This window comes from Cyprinus carpio, unplaced genomic scaffold (assembly GCF_018340385.1).
Source record: "Cyprinus carpio isolate SPL01 unplaced genomic scaffold, ASM1834038v1 S000006809, whole genome shotgun sequence".
In the NCBI taxonomy this organism is placed as follows: domain Eukaryota; kingdom Metazoa; phylum Chordata; class Actinopteri; order Cypriniformes; family Cyprinidae; genus Cyprinus; species Cyprinus carpio.
Window position 1 is genome coordinate 758,947 of NW_024879395.1, and position 16,403 is coordinate 775,349.

Below are 16,403 nucleotides of genomic sequence, written 5' to 3' on the forward strand. Positions count from 1 at the left end.
TATATAAATATAGATATATAAAAAAAAAAAGATCTGACAGTCTCAGTATAGGCAGTATAGCGCACATTCTCTCTTATACGCATAGCGCAGAGACAACAACGAAGATGGATGCCGAGAAGATATAGATACACATATCTTATACCAAAAAAAACTCACACCTCTTATAATACGACAATATTTTATATTTAAGATTACTGACACTGAGCAGAAAGAGGTACTGTGCAAGATTTGCGCTGTTCCCCGAACAAAACAAAGCACAATTACAGATGTGTTTGCAAGTCTCACGCCATATGATAAGTCTTCACCTAGACATAAAGAAATCACTGACTCCACTCTGTTGGCAAAAGACATGATGCCCATACACACCGTTAGTAAAGTGGGATTTCAGAAAATGATCCGCACACTGGACAAGAGGTTCCAGCTGCCCTCTTGAAACTATTTCATGGTAGCGATCCCTAAACTTTATAACTCACGCCATGACGAAGTTCAAAAGAAAATGGCTACGGTGACGTTCTTTTAAACCACTTCAAACCTGTGGTCAAGCAGGACAGGTGAACCTTATATTAGATTGACTGTGCACTTTGTCGACGAGGAGTTTGAATTAAAAAGCCACTGCCTGCAAACATCGTATTTCCCCGATGACCACACAGGAGAGAACATAGCCTTGGGCTTGAGAGAGGCACTGGCTGCGTGGGACCTCTGTGAGGAGCGTCAGGTCGCCATCACAACAGACAATGGCACCAACATTGTCAAAGCGGTGGAGCTTAATCGGTGGACTAAAATCCAGTGTTTTGGGCATAGACTTCATTTGGCCATTGGTAAGTTAAAATTGATTTTATATTTTGTTATTACACTACAGCAAATATTTTAAACTAATCTACTTTTAAGAGCAATTAACTATGGGGTTAGGAACAGTTGTACCCTCGATTTATTAATGAAATAATTTTAAACACAATGCAAAATTCTGCGTGCCACAAAAGATACTAGGAGTGGCCAATTTCATGTAGGGCTAATAATTAGCATTAAGATTAGATTAGATTAGATTCAACTTTATTGTCATTGCACATGTAGGGTACAAGGCAATGAAATGCAGTTAGCATCTAACCAGAAGTGTAATAAGCAGTAAGTATAGGATATATATAGTGTCTACAATATGTTACAAATGTATAATAAATATACAGATAAGACAGTACTATGAACATAATTTACCGATTTTTAAATACAATCAGCATGATATACAGATAGGTGTACTAGGAACATACTACAGAGGGCAGAGTTCAGTAAGGAGACAGCTGTAGGGAAAAAGCTGTTCCTGAGTCTGCTGGTCCTTGTCTGGAGGATCCCAGAGGGCAGGAGGTTAAACAGTCTATGGTCAGGTTGAGAGGAGTCCTTAAGAATGCTGTGAGCTCGACGTAGACAGTGTTCTCTCTGGATGTCCTAAATAGCAGGAAGTGTTGTCCCTGTGATGCGTTGGGCGGTTTTCACCACCCTCTGCAGTGCCTTGTGGTCAGCAACTGAGCAGTTCCCTTATCAGACAGTGATACAACTGGTCAGGATGTTCTTGATCGAACACTGGCAAAAGTTCACCAGGATGGCTGAAGACAGCTGGTTCTTCTTCAGTGTCCTAAGGAAGAAGAGGTGCTGGTGAGACTTTTTGACCAGGTTGGAGGTGTTTGTGGTCTAGGACAGGTCCTCCAAGATGGTGGTTCCCAGAAACTTGAAGCTGGATACACGTTCAACAACCATCCCGTTAATGTGGATGGGGTCATGCATGCTTCCTTTTTTCTTCCTGAAGTCCACAATGAGCTCCTTTGTCTTACTGGTGTAAAGGAGCAGGTTGTTGTCAGCACACCATGCGGCCAGGTGGTGTACCTCTTCCCTGTAGGCAATCTCATCATTATCTCTGATGAGGCCAATCACCATGGTGTCATCTGCAAACTTAATTATGGAGTTGGATCCATGCACAGGCTTGCAGTTGTGGGTGAAAAGGGAGTAGAGGAATGGGCTCAGCACACAGCCTTGTGGTATGCCGGTGTTGAGTGTGATGGTGGTGGAGCAGGTGTGGCCTGACCTAACATGCTGAGGTCTGTTAGTCAGAAAGTCCATAATCCAGTTGCAGAGGGAGGTGTTAATGTCCAGGTCTCCAAGTTCTGTGGTCAGCTTGGAGGGAATGACAGTGTTAAATGCTGAGCTGAAGTCAACAAACAACATCCGTACATATGTGTTGTTATTGTCCAAGTGTGTGAGCACTGAGTGCAGCACTGTGCATACTGCATCCTCTGTGCTCCTATTGCTATGGTAGGTAAATTGGTGTGGGTCCAGTGTGGGTGGGAGGCAGTCCTTGATGTGTGCTAGGACCAGTCGCTCAAAGCACTTCATGACAATAGGTGTGAGTGCCACGGGGCGGCAGTCATTCAGGCACATCGGGGAGGAGTGTTTCGGCACCGGCACAATGGATGTGGGCTTAAAGCATGTTGGCACAGTTGCTTGGGTGAGGGACAGGTTGAAAATGTCTGTGAAGACCCCTGCAAGCTGCTTTGCACATGCCCAAAGCACACGTCCAGGAATGCCATCCGGGTGGTCTGCTGAGAGTGTGATCTTGGCTGCGTCTCCTTGCTGTCACTGTTGAAGCCAGAGTCATCTGCTGTCCTGTCTGCCTGGACTCTGCTTCGTCCACAGTGAAAGCCAATCCTTCGATCCACAGCGCGAAATGTTGATCAGCTCTAGGCATGACGAAGCGGATATCGTCCTCTATTGGAAGGCCAAACAAAGTAGTTTCACTTTCACAACGAAACACAAATCATCTCCACAACATGGCAGTGGCGGCAACAGCAATACTACAGTGAGATTAAAAGTTATGCCTTCTTTCTTTGCATGAACATTTGGGTGTTGTTATGCAAATCTTCCCACACAGTGACGTAGACTTGTGGGCATGTTTAAAGGAGGCGTGGACAAGTCTTAACTTTTATAAAGGATATCTCTTTGGATTTGAGACTTTAGTCTTTGATTTACAGTTCTTTATAAAGATCTCTGTAAAGATCTTTACAGATCTTCTTTATGCACCAAGAGCTTGTAAAACTCCAAATAGAGAGGAAAAATTTAAATCGCATCATATGATCACTTTAAAAAAAAAAAAAAAATTACAGTTCACTGGTAGTATTAATAGGGTTTTTTATATTTATTTATTTATTTTTACCCCAAAATCTATTTAAAGTGTATTTTTGATGTCAAGAACTTGTGTTTTAGTGTTATTATTAACCTTGCCATTGCATTCAGAGATGGTGAGAATGTGAAATATTGTTAAATGTAAAGTCAACCACCATCGCACTTCACCATCTAATAGGGGACCAGTGTCCTTTAGTTTAGTGAAATCACTACTACATGCACAGACCTGTTGCTGTGTACGTTTAGCAAGTACAGTTTAGCCTGTGTGGAAATGGCCACGCAATAGTGAACAAAATGGTGACCTAAACATGGAAACATCTAAATGAACTGATTTTGTTCAAGTGAAAAATATTATTTAACATCACTGAACCAAACTTACACATGCAGTTTACACCAACAAAGCTCATTTTATGGGTTAAAACAAGCAGAAAGAGCTCTTTAAGGTAACAATTGCAGGTCAATACTTTTAACAGAGAAGTGTGAATTTGTTAAATGACTTTGTTCTCCAGTTAGATGGTGAAGTGCGATGGCTGTTTGGCTGATTCGCCATTTGTTGTATCACAAACACACTGTAAAAGTTTTGGAGGCCAAAACGCAACATTTTATGATAAATAGCTGCATTTAAAATTTTCAGTTGACTTCAATAAAATACCTCAACGTTGACACTTTGGAAAACTAAATTGACTGACTAGCAATTAAAGGCACAATATGTAAGATTCTTTTTATTAAAACATCAAAAAACCACTAGAACAGTGTTATATTTTGCTGACTTGTATACTTACATTATCCCAAATGTTTCGAAGAATGTTTAAATCCAGAGAAATAAGCAATTTTAACTAGTGACATGGACCGTGTCCATAGTGTCATTGTGTCACCTGCCAAATTACGTCACACCCTCGATTTTTTTTGTTTTTGTTTTGTAAAAAAAAACATATGGAAACACATAAGACGCTTTAATATGTAAAGCGTTTTATTAGATAGGTGATGACCGCACAGAGTAGCATTGTAACAGACCTTTCAGATGTATCTAGTATGATAAAACAGTGCTGCTTTTTATTTTTTCCCCCACATACACATGACCAGAAGGAGCGGAAGTGGTCGACTGTGGCATAATAAAAGCTCTGCTGCTTTCGAGCTGTGTCGTGCTCGTTCAGCTGCCTCGTTTAGCTTCAACAGCTTCCAGCATCACCCTGCTTCAAACTGCAATGTTAATAAGTCATTAGCTCGTCCATAAACATGATTTTCTGCCCCTTCGGATTGCGTCTGCTGTGGGGATGAAGACAACAAATCCCATGATTCCACACTCAGTCATGGCGTCATCAAACTAAAAATTCACTCTAAATATGAACACTCTACCATCAAAAAATAACAAAATTTTCCATAAACAATAGGTTTTAAGATGCATTATTACACTGGAATAGCTTTTCAGTAAGGTTCCATTCATTAACAGTGACATTAACTAAACATTTATACATAATACATCTGATTGTAAAGTCTAATAGTAAAATCTTTTGACTTTTTTTTATCTTTGTTGCATTGTATACCAACGCTGACAGTTCAAAAAAAAAAGGGAAAGAGAACTTACTGTGTTCTTTTCCCTAAGTTTGCTTGCCTGTAACTCAAAACGTACAGAAGATGTCTTAATATTTTTTTACTTTTTAAAATAGTTGATACTTAAAAATATTTCAAGAAGAATGTCTGAAGAACAAATATTGAAACCAGAAAATGTCTTGTTTGCCTCTTACTGCTGTGGTGATCTTATTTTATTTATCTAGCATATAAAGCATTGTGTATATTGTGAGCATCATCGCTGAAGGGATAAAAAGTTGTTTTGTATTTTTTTTACATAGAAAATGTAGGTAACAGCAGGTCACTATAACTTCAATCTTTGCCTTACATTAACCCTCTAAAGCCCACTGCTGTAATAGTACAACATCAGTTTTAGCTGTAGTTAAATAAACCTGCACATTTTTTTACACAACTAATAGGTCATATTGTTCAGTCATATTGTTCAAATCTACCAGTCCAATGCTATTGGATGGTAGATTTTGTAAAAAAAAAAATGCTTTGGTAAACTGGCCATGAACTCACACAACCTGGCAAAACACCTCAAAACACAATCACGTTCTACCAAACTAAATAAATCAGTCACGCCCGGGCTGGCGTGCTAAGTAAAGCGCACGAGGAAGAAGATATATATAAAGAGTTCTTTTAATGATTCACAGGAGAAAAAGGGCACATCCAAACATACATCCAAATAATCGAACATTAAACCTTAAACATTAATAGCCGTAGCGGACAAAAAGGAACTGAACAGACAGGGGTTTTTAAACATAAGGAAAGTAATGAGGGGAATGGAAACAGGTGGGGATTAATCAATTAACAAAACGAGGAACGGAACATGACCAAATAGGGATAACAGAAAAGGAACAGAAAGTCCATGACTGTGACAGTTCGCCCCCTCCCGGAACGGTGCGTCCTCGCACCGAAAGAGATAGTCCAGAGGAGGGAGGGTGGGGGTTTCTGGATGCGGGCGTGGGGCAGGCAAGGGGCAGGCAATGGAGAAGGAGCATGGAGCATGGTACCAGGGTGGAGTGGATGGAGGGAGGAGCCATGGAGGAGCCCGGAGCAGTAGGAGCCAGATGGATATCCAGAGACCAGCCAGGAAAGCGGCCCATGGTGGAGTCGACGGTGGGAGGAGCCATGGTGGAGGAGGGGCCGACAACACCAGGGGGCCGACTGACGGAGACTGAGCCGATGGCAGAGGAGTCCAAGACGGAGCCGAGCAACCGCAGAGCCAGGGTGACCCCGAGGATCCGGAGGGCCAAGGCGGAGCAGAAGGCTCAGGCGACCAAGGCGGAGGCGGGGCACCGGAAGACCGCTGCGGAGCCGGAGTGACTGAGGATGGAGGAGGAGCCGAAGGGAAGGAGGAGCCTGACAGAGCCGGAGGGATGGAGCGACGAGGCGAAGCCAGAGGAATGGAGTCCCGAGGCGGCGGATTGGCGACGACTGACCAAGGTGGAGCCGGAGGGACAAGGGAGCCCGGTGGAGCAGGTGGGATGCCGGGCCACGGTGGAGACGAGGGAGCTAGGAGCCAAGGCGGAGCCGCCGGGTCGAAGGACCGAGGAGGAGTCCAGGACTCGGAGGCTGGAGGCGGAGGCAGGGAATCCACACGCCCAGGTGGAGGTGGTGACTGGAAGTCCTGCGGCGAAACTCCGCGCCCAGATGGCGCGGACTGAGGGTGAGCTGCGGGACTGACTGGCACCAGCGGGGATGAGGACGAGGAACTGACAGGTCGAAGAGGAGGCGGGAGAGGGCGGATGGGAGGGAACACAGAAGGATCAGGGCTGGACGGAACCAGCGGAAAAACAGGAGAATCAGGGCTGGGCGGAACCAGCGGAGAAACAGGAGGGTCAGGGCTGGACAGAACCAGCGGAAAAACAGGAGGGTCGAGGCTGGGCGGAACCAGCGGAGAAACAGGAGGGTCAGAGCTGGACGGAACCAGCGGAGAAACAGAAGGATCGAGGCTGGGCGGAACCAGCGGAAGAGGAGCAGAGGAACTGACAGGTCGAAGAGGAGGCGGGAGAGGGAGGATGGGAGGGAACACAGAAGGATCAGGGCTGGACGGAACCAGCAGAAAAACAGGAGAATCAGGGCTGGGCGGAACCAGCGGAAAAACAAAAAACAGGAGGGTCAGAGCTGGACGGAACCAGCGGAGAGAAACAGAAGGGTCGGGAATAACCTCCCCAAACCATCTATTAGATCCATAATTTCTTCTGTATACTTCCCAGAAAAAACCACATGCAGCTCACCCTCAGTCGCAGGAGTGTGGGCGGGGCGCTCCTCCACGCCCTCGATCTCCACTAAACGTCCCACGACGCACGGGGTTGCCGGCTCACACACCTGGTCAGTCGCGCTCTCGAGTTCCTCCTCCCTGTCGGCGATAGGCTCGGGCTCTGCTGCGGCTGCGGCGGGTCTCTAGCTCCGTGCAGCGGGGGGGGACGGCTGGCTGGTCTCTGGGTCGGGAGTGGGGCTGGAGATCTCCTCCTCAGCGGGGCAGACGGTGAACGGAGATCCGTTTTGCTCCAGCACCCACTCCACGAACGCGGCGAAATCCTCTCTGGGACCGTTCGCTGGGAGGCGTGCCTTACACCGCTCGCTCAGGCCAGCATAGTAAAACGCACTGAGCGCGCGGTCCGGGAAGTCTGTAAGGCACGCCAGATCGACAAAAGTCCCTGGTATGGTCCTCCAGCGAACGGTCCAGTTGCTCCAGGCATAGGAGTCGGACGCCTGGGATCTCCATTCCGAGAGGGGGCAAAACCAACAAAAAAAAACACGAAAAGAAAAAACGCCGCTAAACTGTATGGGTCCGCTATTCTGTCACACGAGTTGGTGTGCTAAGTAAAGCGCACGAGGAAGAAGATATCTATAAAGAGTTCTTTTAATGATTCACAGGAGAAAAAGCCCAAAACAAAAAAAACATACAAAAAGAACTAAACAGACAGGGTTTTTAAACACAAGGTAGCGGACAAAAAAGGAACTGAACAGACAGGGTTTTTTAAACATAAGGAAGTAATGAGGGGAATGGAAACAGGTGGGGATTAATCAATTAACAAAACGAGGAACGGAACATGACCAAATAGGGATAACAGGAAAAGGTCAAAATATTAAAAAAAAAGCCAATAAATCAACATTTCAGTTTGTGAAAAAAAAAGCCTAAAATATTTTTTTTTCTGTGATTAGTAATATGTGTAGAACATGCGGATATTAAGGTGCTTAATATTAAGGTGTTGAATGCTTTGACCATAGTAGATTTTGAACTTGCTATGTCAGTATTGTAATTTTATAGCACTGGGTCTAAGGGGCAGCAAAATTTGCCTGTGCACCTTGAACATTACATGGATGAATTCTTCTCAGCTGTTCCATATGAAGAGAAAAAAAAACAGTAATGAAATGATAATAAAATAATATTATTTATATATATATATATATAAATTATAATTAAGGACTTTGCTGTATGAGGGCCAGGTGATAATGTTCTGGAATGTAGGAATGTAGAGGCATTAGTTCTATTAGCATATAAGTAAAGGCTACAATAAGCTTGCTAGACACAACTGCTAACAACTGAATAATTTAATAATTCAAAAAAACACACCACTATTATTATTGATTTACTTTATTAATAATTATCTAGAAAGAAAAATATTTTTTTTTTTTTTTTTTTCTCAATCTATAATCCACCAGCCAGGAAAGACCATTATACACATTGTAAGTACTGACAGACACACTGCATTCATTTATTCAAAAATGTTTTTGAGGGTTAAAAAGGCTCTTAATAGAGCAAAACATAGTAAACGTCAAAGTTTTCATTAATTTCATCAGATTTTGAATCTCAATCAATCTCTCTCCCCCCCCCCCCCCCCCCCCCCCCCCCCCCCCCCCATATATATATATATACTGTATATAATTATATATATATATTATAATTATATATATATATATATATCTGTTTTTGAGGGTTAAAAATGAAGCCAGTAAAATAATTATTTAAATCTGAATAGAATGAAACAAACAAACAAAAACTACATACAAAATCAAAACAAAAATACTTAACCAGAAAACACACATAAAAACCCAGCTCTTCAAAGGTTTTGTGTTGATTGTTTCTCTGAAATGATGATTAGTTGGTGGTAAAAGTGTTTAAAAAAACATCTAGTTCAGATCATTTAATTTGGCCAACTGAACATTTTCAAAGTCAACATGAAATTGCAAAAGAGACGTTGCATTCGCATTTCACATTCTGATTATCTCTGAAACAACAATGTTGATAATAGCACTAAAACAGCCGTTCTTGCCATCAAAATACACTGTAAAAGATTTAAGGAGTCAAAACTCAATTTTATGTTGATTGTTGCAAAGAAAATCTTCAGTTGTGTCAACTAAAGTAATAGAGTAAAAAATACATTCAGTTTATATTAGGGATGACATGGTGGACATTAACCGACATTAAGGATTTTTACCTACTAATACTATTAGTCAACACTTAAAATGTAATTTAAGTCATTTTAATGTGATTTTTTTTCAAGCAGTTTTTAGAAAAAAATGCTACACATATCAAAAAAATGGGTTTTTGGTAGAAAAACGTTATGTTTCATTAAACTCAGAAAAAAATTAAAATATGGCTAATTAAACAAATAGCATAAAGAGGCATAAGACTGCACACTCACTTGCAGGTGGTTCTTTATTACCAACGTTTCGGCACAACGCCTTTGTCAAGGTATCAAGGTATCACAGTTTATTCGCTAATTAGAAAATGGTAATAAAATATGTCAAGAACTCAGAGTTAAACTGTGTCAGAACAAATTCATCTTGATAATGTCAGATAGCACTGTCTGAAGAATTTTTGGTCCCAAATTTTTATAAATTTTACTGGTAGTCCAGAATTTTTGAGTATAATATGTCACAGTTTACTTTATTTTGCTATCCTGACTTACATAAATGAACTACTGTATAGTGCCCTGCACATCTTAATTTTTGGTTTGACTGTGTGTGTGTGTGTGTGTGTGCGTGTGCGTGCGTGCGTGCGTGCGTGCGTGCGTGCGTGCGTGCGTGCGTGCGTGTGTGTGTATACACACACATACATACACTGAGCAAAATTATAAACGCAACACTTTTGTTTTTCAAAGATCTCAAAGATCTAAGACTTTTTCTATGTAAACAAAAGGCCTATTTCTCTCAAATATTGTTCACAAATCTGTCTAAATCTGTGTTAGTAAGCACTTCTCCTTTGCCGAGATAATCCATCCACCTCACAGGTGTGGCATATCAAGATGCTGATTAGACAGCATGATTATTACACAGGTGTGCCTCAGGGTGGCCACAATATAAGGCCACTCTAAAATGTGCAGTTTTATCACACAGCACAATGCCGCAGATGTCGCAAATTTTGAGGAAGCATGCAGTTGGCATGCTGACTGCAGGAATGTCCACCAGAGCTGTTGCCCGTGAATTGAATGTTCATTTCTCTACCAAAAGCCGTCTCCAAACGCTTTCAGAGAATGTGGTAGTACATCCAACCGGCCTCACAACCGCAGTGCACGTGTAACCACACCAGACCAGGACCTCCACATCGAGCATCTTCACCTCCAAGATCGTCTGAGACCAGCCAACCGGGCAGCTGCTGCAACAATCAGTTTGCACAACTAAAGAATTTCTACACAAACTGTCAGAAACCATCTCAGGGAAGCTCATCTGCATGCTAATCGTCCTCATCGGGGTTTCGACCTGACTGCAGTTCGTCGTCGTGACCGACTCGAGTGGGCAAATGCTCACATTCGATGGCGTCTTGCACTTTGGAAAGGTGTTCTCTTCACGGATGAATCCCGGTTTTCACTGTACAGGGTAGATGGCAGACAGTGTGTATAGTGTCGTGTGGGTGAGCTGTTTGCTGATGTCAACGTTGTGGATCGAGTGGCCCATGGTGGCGGTGGGGTTATGGTATGGGTAGGCGTATGTTATGGACAACAAACACAGGTGCATTTTATAGATGGCATTTTGAATGCACAGAGATCCCGTGACGAGATCCAGAGGCCCATTGTTGTGCCATTCATCCACGAACATCACCTCATGTTGCAGAATGATAATGCACGGCCTTATATATACATGTTGCAAGGATCTGTACACAATTCCTGGAAGCTGAAAACATCCCAGTTCTTGCATGGCCAGCATACTCACCAGATATGTCACCCATTGAGCATGTTTGAGCATCCAGCAACTTTGCACAGCCATTAAAGAGGAGTGGACCAACATTCCACAGGCCACAATCAACAACCTGATCAACTTTATGTGAAGGAGATGTGTTGCACTGCGTGAGGCAAATGGTGGTCACCCCCCCCCCCTCCCCAATACAATATATATATATATATATATATATATATATATATAAAGCATTTTATATTTCTAAAACAAAATATATATATATATATATGATTGCATTCATACATTGAGAAGTGTATGTGTATTTGTGTCAAGCCCAGAAAATATCTGAGGGTTTTACTAATTTCTTAAGCATTTTGGATTTCTATCACAATATGTGTGCAATGGTGATAATGTGTGAATGTTTCAAAGTTTAGAGTTGCATTTCAATAAAGTTTGATTGTAAAGAAACACTTGGTACAATTACACTTGTGTTTCCACACACAGTTGCATTGCAGTCTAATGAAGGTCCTCTGTCCTCTGTTGGATAGGTAGACGTCGCTCAGAGATACAGGTCCCCACTTGGCATGTTTAAAAAAAAAAAAAAAAACTGGTCCCCTCTTGGTCTAATGACATGGGTATGACATAGGTATTACAAGGACTTATGAGGACATTACCCCATGTCCCCATTTTTCAAAAGGCTTATAAATCATACAGAATGAGATTTTTTTTGGTGTTGTTGTTGAGAAAGTAAAAATGTGTACAGTTTCCTGTGAGGGCTAGGTGTAGGGTTGGTGTAGGGCAATAGAAAATACGGTTTGTACAGTATAAAAACCATTACACCCATGGAATGTCCCCACAATTCACAAAAACAAACCTTTGTGTGTGTTGTCATTTTTGCATAACTGTTTTATGCTATTAATATGATTTGGGCATGTAATCAGAATGTGAATATTAAACGTTTTTCAATGTCACTGTAGTGAGTAAATGTTTTTTTTTTTTTTTATCTTAACATTCACAGAAAATGCTCTGAAAGATAATGCACAATGCATTAACAGAGCTACTGGGATATGCAGGAAGATTGTTGGCCACTTATCCCATAGTTGGAAGAAAAGAGTGCCCTTGAGAGAAGCACAATGAGAGCTCAACCTCCCAGAGCATGCCATGGTGACAGACTGCTCAACACGATGGGGTTCCACTCAGAAAATGATAGCAAGATTCCTGGAGCAGCAAAGTGCGTTGTCCAAGGTTCTCTCTACAGACCGCGAAGTGCGACACCTACTCCCTTCATGGCAGGACCTGGAGGTCTTGGAATCTGTAAACAGGGCAGTAAGCCCACTCCAGGACTTTACGGATGCCTTATAGGGTGAACGTTATGTGAGCATATCTTGTGTGAAACCTGCTCTGCATCTTCTGAAAACCTCAGTGCTGGCTGAAGACGAAGCAGACACTGACCTGACCAAATCACCGAAATCAAAAATTCTTAGCTACCTCAACAACAAATATGAAGGCACGCAGGACTTACTAAACTTCACCACTTTCCTAGACCCAAGGTTCTGAAACACAATACATCTCTGAAGAAGAGACCCAGACCTTAAAGGAATGAGCCATCTCTGGGTTGATAGTGAGTTAAACTGGTTACTTAACTGGTAAGAATTCAATGTAACAAATTTCTAACACGTGCATTGTTTATTTGTTTTAGGAAATTCACCACCAGCAGTCTGTAGCCCAAAGCACTGCAGTGATGGAGAATGATAGCATGGATGTGGAAAGTCCACCTGCTGCTAAAGCCAAAAAGAAAACTCTGGCCAGTTTCTTCAAGGAAATCACATGCACAACACCAAGAGCATCATTGTCATCCACATTTGATTTCATGGCACAGTTTAGAGAAGCAGTGACCGCCGCTGAACTCAATGCTTACATTTACATGCCATGTGTAGACCATGGAGAAGATCCACCGAAATGAGGGAAGTTCCACAAAGTAAACTTCCCTAGACTATGCAAACTAGCACAGAAATATCTGGGCATACAAGCAACAAGCTCTGCATCAGAGAGAGCTTTTAACACTAGTGGTAATGTTGAACATCGCTCCTGTCTGAAACCAGAGAAAGTGGATACAGACTGCTGGTGGATGTTTGTCTTTTTGACAAAGAACCTCTAATATGATATGTTTAACTGTTTAGAAAGAGGATTTGGAAGTGCCGGTTTTGATTGAGTGAACCACAATTTTATATCCAGTTTCCATTTCAAAAGAGTTTATACAGAGTATATGTTACATCCTGCGTAAATGTGCCTGTTTGTTTGGACAAAATGTTTAAAATATCTTATTTTTGTGAAAATGTGTATGTTTTTATTTATTGTTTTATTTAATTTAGCTATACTTTTGAGAAAATAAGTTTACATGAATGCAAATGTTATTTCATTTTGTAAAAAATAATTTATTTTAAAACATTTCTAGTTTTACAAATACACATTTTAGCATTATCACTAATCTGTGTGTGCATTTTCCTTAAAAACCCATCAAGTTGACTCATGATACAATTTATTATAATCCCATATGGCAATACTGACTTCAATAACGGCAATATGAAAATTTTCCCAAATCGTGCAGCCCTAATTGCAATGCATTAGGCCTAACAGAAAGCCAGTTAATGTAAAGATTTTTAATTATACTATTAATAGCATTTATAGTATTTTTGTGCCATGACAATGGGTGTGGGAACATGTGAAACATGCACACTTACACTTAATTGAATTTAATTAGGCAAAATATTAAACATTTAATGCTCATTTTGAGCACCAAATATGTGTTGTTTAGTTGATGTTTCTCACTAAGCAACTGCATGCAGTGCAAGATGACTTACAGGTTTGAGCCAGGTTTGAGAGTTTCTCCACGTCTAGAAAGCATTAGTGCCGCAGATAATTTCAAAAGTTTAACAGCTAACGCCAGCATTAAAGACTTTTTTAAAGAAGTAAGTTAAGCTCAAAACTCACTATCAGACAGCAGTGGGTGTTTGATATAACTTCTGTTTGAGATCCGATGTGGATTATGGTCACCATAAAAGGCAGAAATATTTACAAGCGACGCAAAATACTATGCACACTAGCCATTAGTAAATATGGTAAATAGCCTAAGACCGCTTGAAGAAATCAGACATCAGCTTCTCATTCAGACTATCACAGTCGTGTATTTATTTAGTAATATATTTTATCTGCCTCGTCTCGAGACCTTAGCTCTGCGTATGTCAAAAAATGTGACCCTGGACCACAAAACCAGTCTTAGGTCGCTGGGGTATATTTGTAGCAGTAGCCGAAAATACATTGTATGGGTCAAAATTTTAGATTTTTCTTTTATGCCAAAAATCATTAGGACATTAAGTAAAGATGTTCCATGAATATATATTTTTAAATTCCCTACTGTAAATATATTAAAACTTAATTTTGATTAATAATATGTATTGCTAAAAACTTCATTTGGACAACTTTAAAGGCAATTTTCTAAATATTTAGATTTTTTTTTGCACCCTCAGATTCCAGATTTTCAAATAGTTGTATCTCGGCCAAATATTGTCCTATCCTAACAAACATACGTCAATGGAAAGCTTATTTATTCAGCTTTTATATGATGTATACATCTCAGTTTCGAAAAATTAACCCTTATGATTGTTTTTGTGGTCCTGGGTCACAAATATCATAATAATTGTTTTTATTCGGAAGTTCCCTCTGCTAAGTTACTCGGTTCATATTTTTTTGATGGAAAAAAATATAGAAATTATAATTCTTTCTAAATGTGATATATACTGTGACTTAAAATAAAAAGAAACAGACTCGACTATGTCTGCTCTTTTTGTGAAATAACGGTTTATACCACTTTATTTCTGTGTGATAAATTTTTTATCCTGATAAATTAATTCATTATGATCAATGTATCACTTATTATTGTAAAACATTAAAGACTGTACAGCACCCATCATTTATAATATTCCAGCTGAATCTGAAATTACATATTTAGGTATTGTGATAACTAAAATTCAAGATTAAAGATGTACCTTGAATTTTGACCAAGTTATAATAAAAGCCCAAAGAAGATTCAATGCATGGTTGCAGAGAGACTTGACCTTAAGAGGCAGAATACTGCTTGCTAAGGCTTACATACTCTGCACTCTCTCTATATGTGAACAACAAAATCTGTAAATCAGTTGATAAAATCATGTTTAATTTTGTTTGGAAAAACAAAATCCATTATGTTAAGAAGTCTGTATTAATGAACACGTATGAGTATGGTGTGTTGGATTACCTTGATTTCTCTTCTTTGAACAACACTTGCAAAATTAATTGAATTCGATTTTGTGTAATCCAAACTCAATCTGGAATTTAATCCCCAATTACTACTTTTCCAAATTAGGTGGTCTCCCTTTCCTATTGATCTGTAATTATAATATTGCTAGAATCCCTTACAATTTATCTAAATTTCATAAACAGGCATGACTTGCATGGTCATTAATCTTTAAGCACAATTTTTTTTTTTTTGAGAAAAACATTCTGATTGTTTCCCAGTTATTTAACTCAGAAGGTCTTATTTTAAGTTACGAAGAATTCTTATGTAAATTTAATTTTCCAGTAACTCCCAAAGAATTCTTCATGTTATGCTTTTAAGGGACTCTTTATTTCTTTAGACCCATTTGAAATCCCAGTAGGAAAACTATGCTTTTTGTCACATCCTTCATCACATTACTATAAAATTAGATTGCGTTTTCAAAAGGAGCTTGTAACAACTCCATATGTGATATCTTATTGGAAGAATGTGGTTGATCATATTGATTGGAAAAAAGTATGGACTCTGTCTTTGAAAAACATAACTAACAAGGTAAGAGAAATCTCATTCAAATTGTTACACAGATTTTACCCAGCTAAAGTGTTTTTGAAAAGGTTTAAATCAGACATAGATACAAACTGATGTTTTTTTGGTGACCCTAATGAAACTGATATGAATATCTTTTGGGATTGTCCTCATACACAGCTATGTTGGACTGAATTCTCTAATGTTATTAATCGCAGTGTGCTCCAGGGTTTCTCTCTACTTTTTAAGGATGTACTGTTTGGCTTCTTTAATATACAAAAAGACAAAATTAATGAATATTTTATTATTAACTTATTATTACTTCTTTGCAAAATTTCATATTCACCGCAGTACATTCACTCATCAAAATCCTTTATATATTGTTTTTGAAAAAGAGGTTCAACAGTATATCCAAACTATTTCATCTTCCAAAAATCTTAAGGCTTTTAATACAGGTAATTGATTTAATCGGTTTAATTTGTTTTGTTAAAGCATTCGTTTTGTATTATTTGTTTAGTGTTAAATACGTCAATAAATGGTGCTTTGCATGTATGTCACCTCTTTGTACGCAATGGTGATATTTTCTGTACCTTCATATTTGGTACCTTGGCATTAAAAATAAATAGATAAATAAATAAATAAATAAATCTGGCTCCACCTATCCTGGCAGGATTGTCCTCTCGTCAGGTCTCCTCTCGCACCG

The 16,403-nt window shown here is 40.0% G+C and overlaps 1 long non-coding RNA gene across 1 annotated transcript; it reads left to right on the forward strand.

Annotated features, from left to right (window-relative positions):
* Positions 1-180: 180 nt before the first annotated feature.
* Positions 181-14,220, forward strand: LOC122144939. The gene is made up of 3 exons (XR_006159969.1): positions 181-818; positions 11,882-12,484; positions 12,563-14,220. It is a non-coding gene; the product is annotated as an uncharacterized LOC122144939 (long non-coding RNA).
* Positions 14,221-16,403: the final 2,183 nt, after the last annotated feature.